Here is an 18,103-nt window from a genome sequence, read left to right as displayed (position 1 = left end):
ACTTTTGGAATTTTTGACAGTACAACTCTGCAGAATCCCGACCCTGGCTCAATGCCAACAGGGCCTTTTCAACCTGATCAATAGCATTAAGTTCATCATACAACAACCCCAAGGCTTGAAAAAATGCATTCACATTAGTAAGAATAGGATCATCAGGTTTCAAAGAAAATGCCCAATCCTGGGGATCGCCGCGCAGTAAAGAGATGACAATTTTAACCTGCTGCGCGGAGCTCCCCGACGAGTTAGGCTTCAAGGCAAAAAATAATTTACAATTATTCTTAAAATTCAAAAATTTAGACCGATCCCCAAAAAACACATCAGGAGTAGGAATCTTTGGTTCAGCAGCATGCGAATGAGCAAGATAGGTGGAAATTTCCCGCACTTCAGCAGTGAGCTGCTCCACACGATCAGACAATTGCTTCATCTCCATTGTGAAAGAAAAAAAAAAAATTCCCCCTACGGCCTCAGAGACATAGAGGAAAAAATATACACAAAAAAAAAATTCTGACAACTCTTTTTTCTTTTTTTTTTTTTTTTTACGATTCTTTCCTGATATTGAGTACCCTAGGATCTGCGGTATGGCTGGTGATTCTGTTATGAATGAGTCACCGAAGGAGGAAAAAACAAAAATACAAGCTAAGTCCAGAAAACTGGAGAGGTTGGTAGCTATCGGATTGCAGACCCCTGATCCTATCCACAACAACTAACAGTAGTCGTGGGGGGTTCCTACGATGCCCTAGACCCCTCGATCATAGCCGGAGAACTAAATAGGCCTAAAGAAAAAAAGGGGAAATCTAAACTGCCCCAGAGCAGACCCCAAAGCAGCAGGCAGCCCCCAACATATAATGACGGTGAAGCAAGATGAAAACACTAACACAGATAGAAAGATAGGTTGAACAAACTATGGGGCCCAAGCTAACTAAAAAGGACAGGATAGAAAAGCTGCTGTCTGCAATCCGCAAAAAACCCTACCAAAAAATGTCCCAACCGTCTGATAGGAAAAACAGGCCCTGAAGTCGCAAGGACTTCAAAAAGACTATATCAGCACTCCGGTAAATTCTGAAGACAGAGCAAAGAGAAAAACTGATCAGAGACAAAAATGGTACTCAGCACACCCCCGACCGGGGATGGCTGAACTCCAAAAAACAAGGTAAACAAAACAAAACTAATAAGTTCACTAGCAGAGCAAAAACTTATCTTTGGGAAGCAGGAATCAGACTGGCCTCCAAGAATCCAGCAGAGAAATCACCAGCGACTCAGAAGGGCGTCGGCTGCCTTATATCCAGTCAGAATTTCCTGTTACCCAGTCATCATCTACCAGATCAGGTGTTTGGTAATCAGCCTCACTACCTTCCTTCACCAGAAGAGGGAGTTCATCAGACATCGATGGTGAAGGGGAAAATGAACTCACAACAGCACAATTTGCATGATACTATTGTTCTGGGTTTTCCCTGGTTGCAAACTCATAATCCAGTTTTGGATTGGAAATCTGTCAGTGGTGAGTTTGGGTTGTCAGTGTGTTCTTAGGGACACTCCTGTTTTCTCCACCTCTCCTCAGTCTCATGATATTCCTGATTATTTGGCTGATTTTTCTGATGTATTTAGTGAAAGTAAATCTGCGTCTTTGTCTCCTTATAGGAGTTATGACTGTGCAATTGAGTTGATGCCTGGGTGTAAATTTCCCAAGGGTCAGCTTTTCAACTTATCAGTACCCGAACATGATGCTATGAGATCCTATATTAAGGAGTCATTGGAGAAGGGTCATATTAGACCATCCTCTTCACCCTTAGGTGCTGGGGGTTTTTTGTGGCCAAGAAAGATGGTTCATTAAGACCGTGTATTGATTATCGTTCCCATGACAAGATGACGGTTAAATATCAGTACCCGTTACCCCTGATGTCCGATTTATTCTCCAGAGTTAAAAGTGCCTGCTGGTTTACTAAGGTTGACCTCAGAAGGGCGTATAATCTTATTCGCATCAAGCACGGGGATGAATGGAAGATGGCGTTTAGTACTCTAGAGGGACATTTTGAGTACCTGGTGATGCCTTTTGGGCTCACTAATGCCCCTTCTGTCTTCCAATCCTTTATGAATGATATTTTCCGGGACTTTGTGGATAAGTTTTTGAACATCTATCTGGATGATATTTTAATCTTTTCCAGTGATTGGGATTCTCATGTGGAACATGTCCGGACTGTGTTCCGAATTTTGAGGGAGAATTCCCTGTTTGTTAAGGGATCGAAATGCCTCTTTGGTGTACAGAGGATTTCATTTTTGGGATTTATTTTGTCTCTGTCGACTATTGAAATGGACTCGGCCAAGGTACAGGCCATTTATGATTGGGATCATCCCACTTTGAAGGCTCTCCAGAAGTTTTTTGGTTTTGCTAATTTCTATCGTACATTTATAGGTAATATTTCTGGTATTGTCAAACCACTGACTGATCTGACCAAGAAGGGTGCTCCTGTGCTGAATTGGTCTCCAGAGGCTGTCTCGGCATTTCAGGAGCTTAAGCGGAGATTCACTTCTGCTCCGGTTTTATGGCAACCTGATGTCTCACTTCCATTTCAGGTGGAGGTAGATGCTTCTGAGATTGGTGCAGGAGCTGTTTTGTCCCAAAAATATCCTGTGACTTCTAAAATGAATCCCTGTGCCTTCTTTTCTCAAAAGTTCTCCCCATCTGAACGCAACTATGACGTGGCGAATCGGGAATTGTTGGCCATGAAATGGGCATTTGAAGAGTGGAGACATTGGTTGAAGGGAGCTAGACATCAAGTTGTGGTCCTCACCGACCACAAGAATTTGATTTATCTGGAGTCGGCCAAACGCTTGAATCCTAGACAGGCTAGGCGAGCCTTGTTTTTCACGCATTTTAATTTTGTGGTTTCTTTTCTTCCGGGCACTAAGAATGTTAAGGCAGATGCCCTTTCTAGGAGTTTCTTTGCTGATTCTCTTATTGCGACCGAGCCTACTACCATCCTAGGTGAGGGGGTAGTTCTTTCTGCCATTTCGCCCGATTTGAGACGCGCCCTGGAGGAATTTCAGGAGGATAAACCTGAGCGTTGTCCTGTGGGAAAATTGTATGTTCCTAACCAGTGGAGGAAGAGAGTGATGTCTGAAGTTCATTGCTCCGCATTGGCTGGTCATCCAGGTATTTTTGGTACCAGAGATTTGGTGAGTCGGTTTTTTGGTGGCCTGACTTATCTCGTGATGTCAGGAAGTTTGTGCAGTCCTGTGGGACTTGTTCTCGGTCTAAACCTTGTTCTCGCTCTAGTGGGTTGTTGATGCCCCTGCCGATGCCCAAGAGGCCATGGACCCATATCTCAATGGATTTTATTTCTGGTCTTCCTGTCTCTCAGAGAATGACTGTTATCTGGGTGATTTGTGATAGATTTTCTAAGATGGTCCATCTTGTACCACTCCCAAAGTTGCCTTCTTCCTCAGAGTTGGTGCCCTTGTTTTTACAACAGGTGGTTCGGTTGCATGGGATTCCTGAGAACATTGTGTCGGACAGAGGAGTCCAGTTTGCTTCCAGATTCTGGAAAGCCTTTTGTTCCAATCTGGGAATTCAGTTATCTTTCTCCTCGGCATTTCATCCTCAGACCAATGGGCAGACTGATAGAACAAACCAGACTTTGGAGTCCTATTTGAGATGTTTTATATCAGCTGATCAGGATGACTGGGTCTCATTTTTGCCCTTGGCCGAATTCACGCTAAACAATAGAGCTAGTTCTGCCACTTTGATGTCGCCATTTTTCTGTAACTTTGGGTTTCATCCTCGATTCTCTTCAGGGCAAGTGGAATCTTCAGCCTGCCCAGGTGTGGACACTGTGATGGAGAGCATGCAACAGATTTGGGACCAAGTGGTGGATAAGTTGTCACTCTCTCAGGAAAAGGCCCAGCGGTTTTCCAACCGGCATAGGACCATTGGTCCCCGGTTTAAAGTAGGTGATATGGTTTGGTTGTCGTCAAAGAATATCTCTATGAAGGTTGCGTCTCCAAAGTTCAAGCCAAGATTTATTGGACCTTATAAGATTTTGGAGATTCTTAATTCTGTTTCTTTTCGATTGGCTCTTCCAGTTACGCTTAAGATCCGTAACGTATTTCACAAATCTCTGTTGAAGAGGTTTGTTGAGCCAGTAGTTCCTATGGCGGCACCTCCTGAACCTATATTGGTTAAAGGCAATGTGGAATATGAGGTAGAGAAAATATTGGATTCTCGTTTGGCTAGACCAAGACTCCAGTATTTGGTCAAATGGAAGGGTTATGGCCAGGAGGATAATTCTTGGGTCTCTGCCTCTGACATTCATGCCAATAGATTGGTTCGTGCTTTTTACTGGGCCCATCCTGATCGGCCTGGTGGTGTGGATGAGGGTTCGGTGACCCCTCCTCAAGGGGGGGGTACTGTTGTGAACTCATTTTCTGGTCTGCTTCTGGTTTCTGGTGAGGGAGCTGGTTGTGCTGACAGAGGAGTTGTGAGTTCTCTTTCTGGGCTCCCTCTAGTGGTGGCAGGAGGTAATGAAGCTGATCTAATTAACAGAGACCTGCCACTTGATAATGAGGATGAGGATTGGACATCTGGAGTCTCAGACTGGATTTAAGACAGCTGACTCCCTATTCCCACGCTGGTGATTTTTTCCTGCCTCCTGAGGTCTTAGTTTCCAGCTCAGTTCCTGCCTTCTCAAGCTAAGTTGTTCTCTGCTTATGTTCACTTTTGATTTGGTTTGGACTATTCAGTTTTTTGTGTGGTCAGCCAGCCCCGGCTGGGGCTGTGCTGAATTTCCACTCTTATGTCATAGTATGTGCTAGTTTGCTTTTTGTCCCTTATTAGATTGGCCTCTTTTTTTGCTCTGTTCTCAGAATATGCCAGAGTGCTGATATAGTGGGAGAAGTCTAGTGACTTCAGGGTATTTTTTGCTATCAGAAGTGTTGGACATTTTTGCAGGTTTTTTTGGCGTGATTGCAGACAGTATCTTTCCTTTCCTGTCCATTCTAGTTAGTGTGGGCCCCATCATTTGCTCAGCCTATTTTCCTACCTGTGTTTGTGCTTTCATCTTGTCTCACCGTCAATACATGTGTGGGGGCTGTCTATTCCTTTGGGGTCTATTCTGGGTCAGTTTAGATTTCCCCTTTTCTTGCTTTAGGCTTATTTAGTCCTCCAGCTGTGACGAGGTATCTAGAATCATTGTAGGTACGCTCCAGGGCTGCTTCTAGCTGTGTTGTTAGGATTAGGGGTCTGCAATCCACGTAGCTATCAACCTCTCTGGTTTTCTGTGACTTGACTTGGTCTTGTTTTCCTCCTCGGTGACCCATTCATAACATGACCCCATTTTGGAAACTATACCCCCCATGGAACTTATCAAGATTTGTGGTGAGGACTTTGAACCCCCAGGGGCTTCACAGAAGTTTATAGCGTACAGCTGTACAATTAAAAAATCATATTTTTTCCACAAAAATTATCTTTTCACTCCCATTTTCATTTTCCCAAGGGAAACAGGACTCGAAAAGTTATTGTGCAATTTATCCTGAGTACGCTAATACCCCATATGTGGAGGTAAATCACTGTTTGGGCGCATGGCAGAGCTCGGAAGGGAAGGAGCGACGTTTGACTGTTTCACCGCAAAATTGGCTAGAATAGAGATTGGGCACCATGTCACATTTGGAAAGCCCCTGATGTGCCTAAACAGTGTAAACCCCCCATAAGTGACCCCATTTTGGAAACTAGACCCCCAAGGAACTTATCTAGATGTGTGGTGAGCTCTTTGAACCCCCAAGTACTTCACAGAAGGTTATAACGCTCTGGCGTGAAAATAAAAAAATCATATTTTCTTCACAAACATGATCTTTTAGTCCCCAATTTTTTTATTTTCCCAAGGGTAACAGGAGAAATTGGACCCCAAAAGTTGTTGTCCAATTTGTCCTGAGTATGCTGATACCCCATTTGTGGGAGAAAGCTACTGTATGGGCACACGCCGGGGCTCGGAAGAGAAGTAGTGACGGTTTAGAATGCACATTTGATGGAATGGTCTGCGGGTGTCATGTCGAGTTTGGAGATCCCCTGATGTGCCTAATCTGTGGAAACCTCCCACAAATAACCCCATTTTGGAAACTAGAGCCCCCAAGGAACTTCTCTAGATGTGTGGTTAGCACTTTGAACCCTCAAATGCTTCACAGAAGTTTATAACGTAGAACCATTAAAATAAAAAAAAAAATTTCCACAAAAATTATATTTTTGCCCTCATTTTTTTTTTCTAATGGTAATATGAGAAATTGGATGCCAAAACTTGTTGTGCAATTTAGCCTGAGTACACTGATACCCCATTTGTGGGGGTAAACCACTGTTTGGATGCATGACAGAGCTTGGAAGGGAAGGAGCACCGTTTGACTTTTTCAATGCAGAATTGGCTGGAATTCAGATCAGACGCCATGTTGCATTTGGAGAGACCCTGATGTGCCTAAACAGTGGAAACTCCTCAATTCTAACTCCAACCCTAACCCTAGCACTAACCATAGCCCTAACCCTAACACACCCCTAACCCTAATCCCAACCATAACCCTAGCCCTAACCCTAATACCAATCCTAACCCTAGCCCTAACCCTAGCCCTAGCCCTAACCCTAACCTCAACACACCCCTAACCCTAGATTAAAAACACATGTGACATGCACACATGAACAAGTCGGTAGGACAATGTTCACACCACCCACTGACTCAAACACAAACAGAGAGCACAGAATGGCAATTGTGAAAAAATATCCTGCAGTAAAACATGTAACAGTAGTCAGCAAGTGCTGATAAAAAGATGATAACAAATACAGGGTATTTAGTTGATACTTTTTTTGCAAAAAAACGTATACCAAGCTGCTCCACCGCGTCAAGGTAACCCCTATTGAAGCAGTCCCTATCTAATGTATTTAAAACCTGAATATGTGAACAGTGTCTAAATGAACAGGATGAAGACAGGCGCTTCCTGGTATGGGCACGTGGTGTAAGCCAGCTCTTTATGTGCATGTCACACAAGAGAGGGGTGGGGTCTCTCAAATCATGCATAGGCACAGAAAAAATTGGATTAAAAACACATGTGACATGCACACATATGAACAAGTCGGTAGGACAATGTTCACACCACCCACTGACTCAAACACAAACAGAGAGCACAGAATGACAATTGTGCAAAAATATCCTGCAGTAAAACATGTAACAGTAGTCAGCAAGTGCTGATAAAAAGATGATAACAAATACACCCCTAACCCTATCCCAAACCCTAACACACCCCTAACCCTAATCGTAACCCTAGCCCTAGCCCTTATACACCCCTAACACTAACCCTAGCCCTAACCCTAGCACTAACCCTAGCCCTAACCCTAATTGGAAAATGGAAATAAATACATTTTTCTAATTTTATTATTTTCCCCTAACTAAGGGGGTGATAAAGGGGGTTTGATTTCCTATTTATAGCGGGTTTTTATGTTTGGCAGATGTCACATGCTAAAAGACGCTTTCTATTGTAAAAATAGGTTTTGCATCACCACATTTTGAGAGCTAAAATTTTTCCATATTTTGACCCACAGAGTCATGTGAGGTGTTATTTTTTGCGGGACTAGTTGACATTTTTATTGGTACCATTTTCGAGCACGTGATATTTTTTAATCGCTTTTTATTCCAATTTTTGGGAGGCAGAATGAACAAAAAACAGCAATTCATGAATTTCTTTTCTTGGGGGACGTATACACCGGTCCGCGTGTGGTAAAATTGATAAAGCGGTTTTATTCTTCAGGTCAGTACGATTACAGCGATACCTCATTTATATCATTTATGTTTTGGCGCTGTTATACAATAAAAACAATTTTATATAAATAATAATTATTTTTGCAAATATTATTTTATTATAATTCTGCGAGCTATAACTTTTTAAATTTTTTAACTGATAACGCTGTATGGCAGCTCGTTTTTTGCTGGACAAGATGATGTTTTCAGCGGTACCATATTTATTTATAGCCGTCTTTTTGATCGCGTGTTATTGCACTTTTTGTCCGGTGGTATGAAGATAAAGCATTGTTTTTTTATTTACAAAAAAAAATTTATTGGTGAATTTTTTTAAAATTTATTTAGGAATTTTTTATTAATTATTTTTACACATGATTTTTTTTTTACTTTATTATATTGTCCTGGGGGAGACATTACAATAAACACACAGCACTGTGTCAGATCAGCAATCTGACAGGCAGTGCAGCAGGCTTTCTCAGCACCTGCTCTGAGCAGGCACTGAGAAAGCCACCTCCCTGCAGCCTGCAGGACCCTGAAGGCCCTCACGGCCATATTGGATCCGAGGGCCTGCAGGGAGGAGACCCTTGGAACAGTGCAAGCACATCGCGCTGCTCCCTGCACGATTCTTCCCTATGCCCCTGGTACACTGTAATCATCATGTTTGATCACAGTGTGCCAGGGGCTAATGTGCTGGGGGCGATTCGTGACACCATGACAGCTGACACCCGGCCTCGATCAGCGGTGCCCCCCCAGGAACGATAAACCATACTGGTTGCTATTGATGTAATGGACAAAGTCAGGTATGGGGACACATTGCCCCTCCAAATGAACAGGAGGTCACCGATGTATCTCCCATACCAAAACAAACTGGAAACAAAAGGGTTAGTGTACACATATAGCCAGTTCAATTCCCAATAGGATATAAACAAATTTGCAAGAGACAGAGAGAACTTGACCCCCATTGAAACGCCCTTACACTGGAGAAAAAATTCCTTGTCAAACAAGGAAAAATTGTGTGTCATTAAAAAATAAACCAAATCCAAAATATATCCGCACAAATCCTGAGAATACCCGCTGAACGGGCATAAATTATATTTTAATGCCTGTAAAGCCACCTCATGGGGAATACAGGTGTTGAGTGAGACCACATCATAGCATAGCCAAGAGCAATTGGCATCTCAGGTTAACCGTGACAGCTGATTCAACACGTCATGGGAATCCTTGAGAAAATCGCAGGCCCGCTGAACTAGAGGCTGTAACATGGAGTCAAGCCATTCACCCTCTCGCTCCATTACAGAGCCAATTCCAGAGGTAAGTGGTCTCATAGGGGGTGGATAAAGTGCTTTGTGCATATTAGGAAGACCATACATGTGTGGTAATTTGGGTTGTTCAATAATCAAATAATCCCTCTGCTGTTTAGTAATCACTCCCAATTCAAAACCCTCTTTGATGATTGAGTGAGTCTCCTTTGTACAGGTCGATAATGGATTACCTGAAAACTTCATGTACGTGGTCACATCAATCAACAAAGAGCAAATTTGGTCATTATATACATCGGAATCCAAACCAACTGCCAATCCTCCTTTATCTGACATTTTTGCAATGATATTGTCCATTGATTTAAATTCCTCAAGAGCCAATATTTCTCCTCGGGCGAGATTAGTGAATGCCGAAGTCAGCTGCTGGCCTCTGATTGGCCGGCAGTATTTATTGCAGTGCATGGAAACCTGTGCCACAATATACATCAGCTGCATGTGCATACAATGATGCACATCCAGTTGAAGTTTGTGCTGGCTTCACCGAGCCCCTTACCCACATGGGTCGATTGTGTTCATGACCTCTGCGACGCCCCTGGTGATAAAGTTTGGGTATTTTAAATTTAAGCTCCTGAGCATTTAGTTTTCAGAAGAGATAAGTAACTGCCAGAGGAGTTTAAGAGCTGCTTTCTCCAATCTACCCATACTTTGCTTTGTTGAGTATTCATATGTATGGGGCAGTCAGAAGAGTCTGCTATCTAATATGTATGGCCAACGTATGATAATTGATGTCAGTACGAGCTCTTCCTATAGCACCGTTCACAAAAAGAATTGAGCATGGCTGACCCTGGACATTGACACACAACTTCATCTAAAAATTAAAGCGAGCAGAAGGAAGGTCATTGCTTTGTAAGATTTCCACAAGACTATTTCCGAAACATGTAGAAAACCCTGCAGACCTCTCCATTCTTTGTAGGTGGGAAAATTGTAAAACAGGCAGTGTATCATACACTTATTTTCCCCACTGTAGTCATTTTCTGTTTTTCATTTATAATTTTAAGATTTCTTTAGGATAACTCATTCGCTTACTAAGAAAACTCCACACCTTCTTCATATTTTTTTCATTATGCGTTCAGAATTTATTTGCTTTGCTGGATGAAGCTAAACAAACAAATATGTCAGCAAAATTGAATATGAAATGAGAACACAGGTGCAAGAACCCCACGGCTGCACTACAAACAAATACAGACACAATGTTACAGCACTCTGCAATCACTGAATACATGAATTACATTATTGCTACAAACATAAAAGTGTCAAGTTCTTACAGAACATTTTGATCAACGTGTTTGAGCCCATCTGCCAATGACAAGACGACCTCTTAGATGGGTCCTGACTCTAAATAAATTCTTTTTGTGTCTAAGCCTTAATTTACCTTGGGGAAATGTAGGATCCAATATTTTTTCAGACACGTTAGAATTATAATGCCTTGTTATGAATTTCCAAGTGATATATGTCTACAACCCCAAATTTTGATATGCATACATCAGCTGTATTAACTATAAAATGATCATAATTATAGTCAAAATTATCTATATAAGTTTCTTTAGCTTCATAAAAAAAAAATCAGAATAGTGCTCAGATTCCTGAAAAAACATAATTAAAGCATCCAGGGAGCCACTGAGTATTTTAAACCATACAAAAACTATTTTATGAAACACACATTAAAAGCACATACAATAACAGAGTATCACTACAAAAAGCAGGAAAATTTATTAAAGGATCCTCAATCTAGCATACAGCTATATAGGATATGTATCTATGCATCAAGTCAAAAAATGTTCCAATTGTATACCGCTATATGACATAAATAGCTTATGCCAGTCTAGATTAATGTAGATTTAGTAAAGCTTACCTGACGTGTGTTTGTTAGGGGCAAATTGGATAAGTATTGATCTATAGAAAATAATAAGCAGCCTGACCTACCACCTGTTTGTACCCGTACAGGGTGGCATGGCCGTCTAGTGGGAATAAGCATCAAGGCTAAGTAAGGTGCCTGTAGCAGAATACAAGAAAGTGCATGAAATGGGCTGATAGTTACTGAAAATATGGAAATATGGTGAGTAGGTTCTATCCTGCTGCCCCTACGCACGTTTCGTTGTTTCTTCATCAGGAGGCGAAGCACTGCAAACATAAATACAGATACAATGCATGAATTACATTATTCATGAAAGTGTCAGGTTCTTAGAGTTGATACAGGAAAGATATATATCTTTGCACCATGTTAGCCAGTAGATAGAAGAATATTTAGAATTTTGACTTCTCAGTGGTTGATACCTTTTAATGGCTAACTGTCGAAAGATGGGGTCATCACACAACACAGAACCAGACCCCAATCAGACGACAATAAAACTTTCACACTCGTTATCTATGAACTGTTCCAATATTTATGTTTATCCCTCTCCCATAATGACAATTCTGCTTCACTTCACTTTTATCTATTGCGTTATTTCTGTGCTGTTTTGTGTATAAATCTGTGATTCTTCAGATGTTGTATTAGTCTTTGCCTGATGAAGAGACCTGAGTAGTCTCGAAAGCTTGCAATGTGTTACCATCTTGTCAGTTAGCCATTAAAAGGTATCAACGACTGAGGACTCTCAATTCTGAATAATCTTCTAGGTTCTTAGAGAACATTTTGATGAACGTATGTGAGCCCATCTGACAACGACAAGACGACCTCTTAGATGGGTCTCAACTCTAAATAAATTGTTTTTGTATCTAAGCCTTAATTTAACTTGGGGAAATGTAGGATCCAGTGCCATAGAGGGTTGTCAATTTGACTTTGTCTGGACAGCTTATCAAAACATCACGGAAAGACAATATTTTTCACGGACACATTGGAAAACCATATCAAATCATTATAATTCTAAGTGACATATCGTATGTCTACAGCCAAAAATTTTGATATGTAAACATCAGTTGCATTCACTGTAAAATGATAACTTCAGTTAAAATTATCTATATAAGTTTCTTCAACTTTCTAAAAAAAATAATGGATGCCTTAAAACAATTTTATGGTCAGAGCAAATAAAGTGTCCTATTTTTATGGACTCTCCTGTAATTTCTGGATGTTTGGCAACCCTGGTGCCATTACAATTACAGGGGTCCAGCTTGGCAAGGAAGGGGGTCAGCCAACTGACAACACTTTTAATTTGATCTGTATCTAGGATGCAGATATATGGATTGTTGTGTGGCCCATATGACTTTCTTTAGGCCAATATTGTTCTTCCTATCTGCTGGATCTGAACTTCTCCTTAACCCCTTTCTGCCATGAGACGCACTATCCCGTCCATGTGCCCTGGGACTTAATTCTCAGGGACGGGATAGTACGTCATGGCATTTAATGCGACATCGCGACTTCAGTCGCGATGATCGCATTAAAATTCTGACCCCATCCTACCTTATGGTAGATGGCCTCGGCATCCAGGGGTCTGTCACCGCCCTCCCTTCCTCCCGAGCGCTGTGATTGACCTGGTCATGACCTGCCTTTGAATCGGAGCTGTGAGCTCCGATCCTAGGCGGTTGCCATGGTCACCAGGCAGTGCAGGGATTGGTGGATCGATATTATCATTCGATCCCACCAATGGCAGGTCACAGCAGCGATGTGACCACTCTGTGACCTGCCCCTGACCTGCCTGTGACCTGTATGACAGCTCTGCAGGGGGTCCTCACACTAGCTGAGGATTCCCTAGAGAGCGGTCATACGTCTGGATCTCCTGGTGTGCTGGGTATTGTAGTGCCACAGCAACTTGTAGCATCACAATACCTGCTAAAGAAAGAAGAAAGAAAACCCTACAACTGTAAGTATTGCCTAATCCCCGATCCCTGCCCAATCTAGCTTCACCCCCCAATCTAGCTTCACCCCCCCAATCTAGCTTCATCCCCCAATCCCCCTTCCCCCTACCCCCTCTTTTTACCCCCCCTCCACCCCCCCTTTGCGCCACCTCCGTGCGCACATTTAGCAGCCGCCGAGCGTTGATTGGTGACGCAGTTCACCAATCAACACTCGTGCTTGCTTTTTTTTCCCTAAGCCCCCTTTGCGCCAGCTCCGTATTCGCATCCTACAGCAGCCAAACTTTGACAAGTTGACATAGTTCACTTATCATAGCTTGTGCTTGCTGATTTCCTTTTTTTTCACCCCCTCTTTGCGCCACCTGACTACAAGTGTAAGTGCTAATCCCTGTCCAATCTCTCTTAATCCCCACCCTTCCCCCTTCCCCCTCTTTTTACCCCCTCAATCCCCCTTTGCGCCGCCTCTGTGCACACATTTAGCAGCCCCCTTTGCGCCAATCCGTATTCGCCTCCCACAGCCGCCAAACTGTGATAAGTGACATAGTTCACTTATCATAGCTTGTGCCTGCTGATTTCCTTTTTTTTACCCCCTCTTTGCGCCACCTAACTACAATTGTAAGTGCTAATCCCTGTCCAATCTCTCTTCATCCCCCCTTCCCCCACTTTTCCCCCCTCCATCCCCCTTTGCGCCGCCTCTGTGCGCACATTTAGCAGCCACCTTAGCGCCTTATTCGCATCGCACAGCCGCCAAACTGTGATAAGTGACATAGTTCACTTATCAGAGCTTGTGCCTGCTGATTTCCTTTTTTTCACCCCCCCTTGCACCACACCTGTACGCACACCCAGCAGCCGCCACTGAACTTTGATAAGTGACACCGTTCACTTATCAGAGCTACGGCCTGCTGTTTTAGACTTTTCTTTTCAAAGGTATTTTTCTCCCCATTTTCTTTTAGCTTTTTCTTTACAGGATAGTGTGCACCAATCACTAGCTCCCCACACCTCCACATAGTTGTAAATAAAGTACACCCAAGCACCACTTTCACAAAAAATGTCCCCCCCATCGCGTTCGTCCCAACAGTGCTATTCAATGGAGGAGGCATATTCTTACCTTGCCTCCGACACTGATAGCGAGGATGACGATCCGACTTTTTATTTTTCGGATTCTTCATCCTCTTCCTCTTCCCCCTCCTCATCTTCCTCCACGGGTCCTGCGGAACCACCACGCAGACGCTCCAGGACAGAAGATGAGGCAGTGCCCACCATGCCCGAAGCTGATTCAGTAGACCCTGTATGGACTTCGCCCCCCGAAAATTACGAGCCACTGATTCCTGATTTTGTGGCAGAATCAGGAATCAAGTTTGACACCACCGGCCTCACAGAAATAGACTTTTTCAAAGTCTTTTTCTCTGATGATTTTGTTAACCTCATGGTGGAGCAAACTAATTTGTACGCTCGTCAATTTTTGGCGGAAAACCCGATTTCAACATATTCCAACTGGTCTCCTGTGGACGCAGTTGAAATGATGCAGTTTTGGGACCTGGTCCTCCACATGGGGATACTGAAGAAGCCAGAAATTCGGCAATATTGGAGTGTTGATATTTTATACAACACTCCAGTGTTCCGAATGGTCATGGTCCGGACGCGTTTTGAGGCCATCCACAAGTTTCTGCATTATAATGCACTGTGTCCTGCACGAGATGACCCCAACTTTGACTGTCTGTTCAAAGTTCGGCTGGTCATCGAACACTTCAACAAAAAGTTTGCTGAAGTGTACGTGCCCCAAAGGAACACCAGCGTGGATGAGTCCTTGGTCCATTTCAAGGGAAGGCTCGGATTCCGTCAATACCTGCCCAGTATTGTGTGGGATTTGATTCACTCACTGCTGGATAAAGGTTATCACCTCTACACTGATAACTTTTATACCAGCATCCCACTCTACAAATCCCTCTCTGCGCGAGGTACCGCAGCGTGCGGTACTGTCTGCAAAAATCAGAGAGGCCTTCCAAAGACGCTACTTGGGCAGATGCTCAGAAAAGGTGAGAGCAGAGCCCAATGTATCGACCACCTGCTGGTGGTCAAGTACAAGGACAAGAGGGATGTCCATCTCTTGACCACCATACACGGTGATGGCAGCACCCTCTGCACTGTACGGGGTACCTCTACACAGGTCAGAAAACCGACCTGTGTAGTGGGGTGCAACAATAACTCCAACCGTACAATGCTCTCAGAAAGGCAAGGGCGTGGTACAAAAAGCTGGCCGTGCACATCGTACAAATGGCAATGCTCAACGCATTCCTGCTGTCACAATGTGCACACCCCACCGATACGTCGTACCTTCATTTCCAGGAGGTAGTGGTTAAGGCCCTGATGTTTGGCGCTCAGGAAGGAGCGGGTCCCAGTACTTCCGGAACTGATGGTGCTCGTATCGTACCAGGTCAGCGGGGGTGGTCCCGCCAACTGGTAGAAAAGGTAAGCCGCAAAAAAGGAGCCGAGTGTGTTAGAAAAAGGGAATACGCAAGGACACCATTTACCAGTGCGACACCTGCCCCGAAAAACCTGGCCTGTGTATGAAGGATTGCTTCAAATTGTACCACACCTCCATGCACTACTAATTTACATTAGTGTAGTTGGGGGCACATCTAGATTTGTTCTTTGGGGGTCTAGTATGCAAAATGATGTCTCATGTGGGTTTTTTCCTGTTTAGGCACATCAGGGGCTCTGCAAACGGAACATGACGCCAGCAGACCCATCAAAGTCTGCATTCCAAAACGTCACTACTTCCCTTTCGAGCCCCGACATGTGCCTAAACAAATTTTTCCCACATGTGGGGTACCAGCGTACTCAGGTCAAATTGGAAAACGTCTTTGAGGGTCCAATTTCTCCTGTTACTCTTGGGAAAATTACAAATTGGGGACTAAAAATAATTTATGTGGAAACAAAATAGGATTTTATATTTTCACGCCTGGGCATTATAAACTTTAGCGAAACACTTGGGGGTTCAAAGTGCTCACCACACATCTAGATAAGTTCCTTAGGGGGTCTAGTTTCCAAAATGGGGTCACTTGTGGGGGGTTTCCACTGTTTAGGTACATCAGGGGCTCTGCAAAAGAACATGACGCCCGCAGACCATTCCAGCAAAGTCTGCATTCCAAAATGTCATTACTTCCCTTTCGAGCCCTGCCGTGTGCCCAAACAGTGTTTCTCCCCCACATATGGGGTATTAGCGCTCTCAGGACAAATTGGACAACAACTTTTGGGGTCCAATTTCTCCTGATACTCTTGGGAAAATAACAAATTGGTGACTAAGAGATCATTTTTGTGGAAAAAAAATTTATACTTTTTTTTCACGCCCGGGCATTATAAGCTTTAGCGAAACACTTGGGGGGTTCAAAGTGCTCACCACACATCTAGATGAGTTCCTTAGGGGGTCTAGTTTCCAAAATGGGGTCACTTGTGGGGGTTTCCACTGTTTAGGTACTTCAGGGGCTCTGCAAAAGAACATGACGCCCGATTTCAATTTCAGCCAATTTTAGGTTGAAAATGTCAAACGGCGCTCTTTCCCTTCCGAGCCCTGCCGTGTGCCCAAACAGTGTTTCTCTCCCACATATGGGGTATCAGCGCACTCAGGACAAATTGGACAACAACTTTTGGGGTCCAATTTCTCCTGATACTCTTGGGAAAATAGCAAATTGGGGACTAAACGATCATGTTTGTGGAAAACATATGATTTTTTATTTTTACGCCAGGGCGTTATAAATTTCTGTGAAGCCCTTGGGGGTTCAAAGTGCTCACCACACATCTAGATGAGTTCCCTAGTGGGTCTAGTTTCCAAAATGGAGTCACTTGTGGGGGGTTTCCAATGTTTAGGCATATCATGGGCTCTCCAAACGGAACATGGCGTCCGCTTTCAATTTCAGCCAATCTTAGGTTGAAAATGTCAAACGGCACTCTTTCCCTTCCGAGCCCTGCCGTGTGCCCAAACAGTGTTTCTCCCCCACATATGGGGTATTAGCGCTCTCAGGACAAATTGGACAACAACTTTTGGGGTCCAATTTCTCCTGATACTCTTGGGAAAATAACAAATTGGTGACTAAGAGATCATTTTTGTGGAAAAAAAATTTATACTTTTTTTTCACGCCCGGGCATTATAAGCTTTAGCGAAACACTTGGGGGGTTCAAAGTGCTCACCACACATCTAGATGAGTTCCTTAGGGGGTCTAGTTTCCAAAATGGGGTCACTTGTGGGGGTTTCCACTGTTTAGGTACTTCAGGGGCTCTGCAAAAGAACATGACGCCCGATTTCAATTTCAGCCAATTTTAGGTTGAAAATGTCAAACGGCGCTCTTTCCCTTCCGAGCCCTGCCGTGTGCCCAAACAGTGTTTCTCTCCCACATATGGGGTATCAGCGCACTCAGGACAAATTGGACAACAACTTTTGGGGTCCAATTTCTCCTGATACTCTTGGGAAAATAGCAAATTGGGGACTAAACGATCATGTTTGTGGAAAACATATGATTTTTTATTTTTACGCCAGGGCGTTATAAATTTCTGTGAAGCCCTTGGGGGTTCAAAGTGCTCACCACACATCTAGATGAGTTCCCTAGTGGGTCTAGTTTCCAAAATGGAGTCACTTGTGGGGGGTTTCCAATGTTTAGGCATATCATGGGCTCTCCAAACGGAACATGGCGTCCGCTTTCAATTTCAGCCAATCTTAGGTTGAAAATGTCAAACGGCACTCTTTCCCTTCCGAGCCCTGCCGTGTGCCCAAACAGTGTTTCTCCCCCACATATGGGGTATCAGCGCACTCAGGACAAATTGGACAACAACTTTTGTGGTTCAATTTCTCCTGATACTCTTGGGAAAATAACAAATTGGGGACTAAACGATCATGATTGTGGAAAAAATATGATTTTTTTCTTTTTAAGCCCAGGCGTTATAAATTTCTGTGAAGCTCTTGGGGGTTCAAAGTGCTCACCACACATCTAGATGAGTTCCTTAGGGGGTCTAGTTTCCAAAATGGGGTCACTTGTGGGGGGTTTCCACTGTTTAGGCATATCATGGGCTCTCCAAATGGAACATGGCATCCGATTTCAATTTCAGCCAATTTTAGGTTGAAAATGTCAAACGGCGTTCTTTCCCTTCCGAGCCCTGCCGTGTGCCCAAACAGTGTTTATCCCCCACATATGGGGTATCAGCGCACTCAGGAGAAATTGGACAACAACTTTTGGG

This window comes from Dendrobates tinctorius, unplaced genomic scaffold, assembly GCF_039654945.1.
Source record: "Dendrobates tinctorius isolate UK_male_01 unplaced genomic scaffold, ASM3965494v1 ptg000022l, whole genome shotgun sequence".
Taxonomy (NCBI): Eukaryota; Metazoa; Chordata; class Amphibia; order Anura; family Dendrobatidae; genus Dendrobates; species Dendrobates tinctorius.
This window is presented reverse-complemented; position numbering follows the sequence as displayed.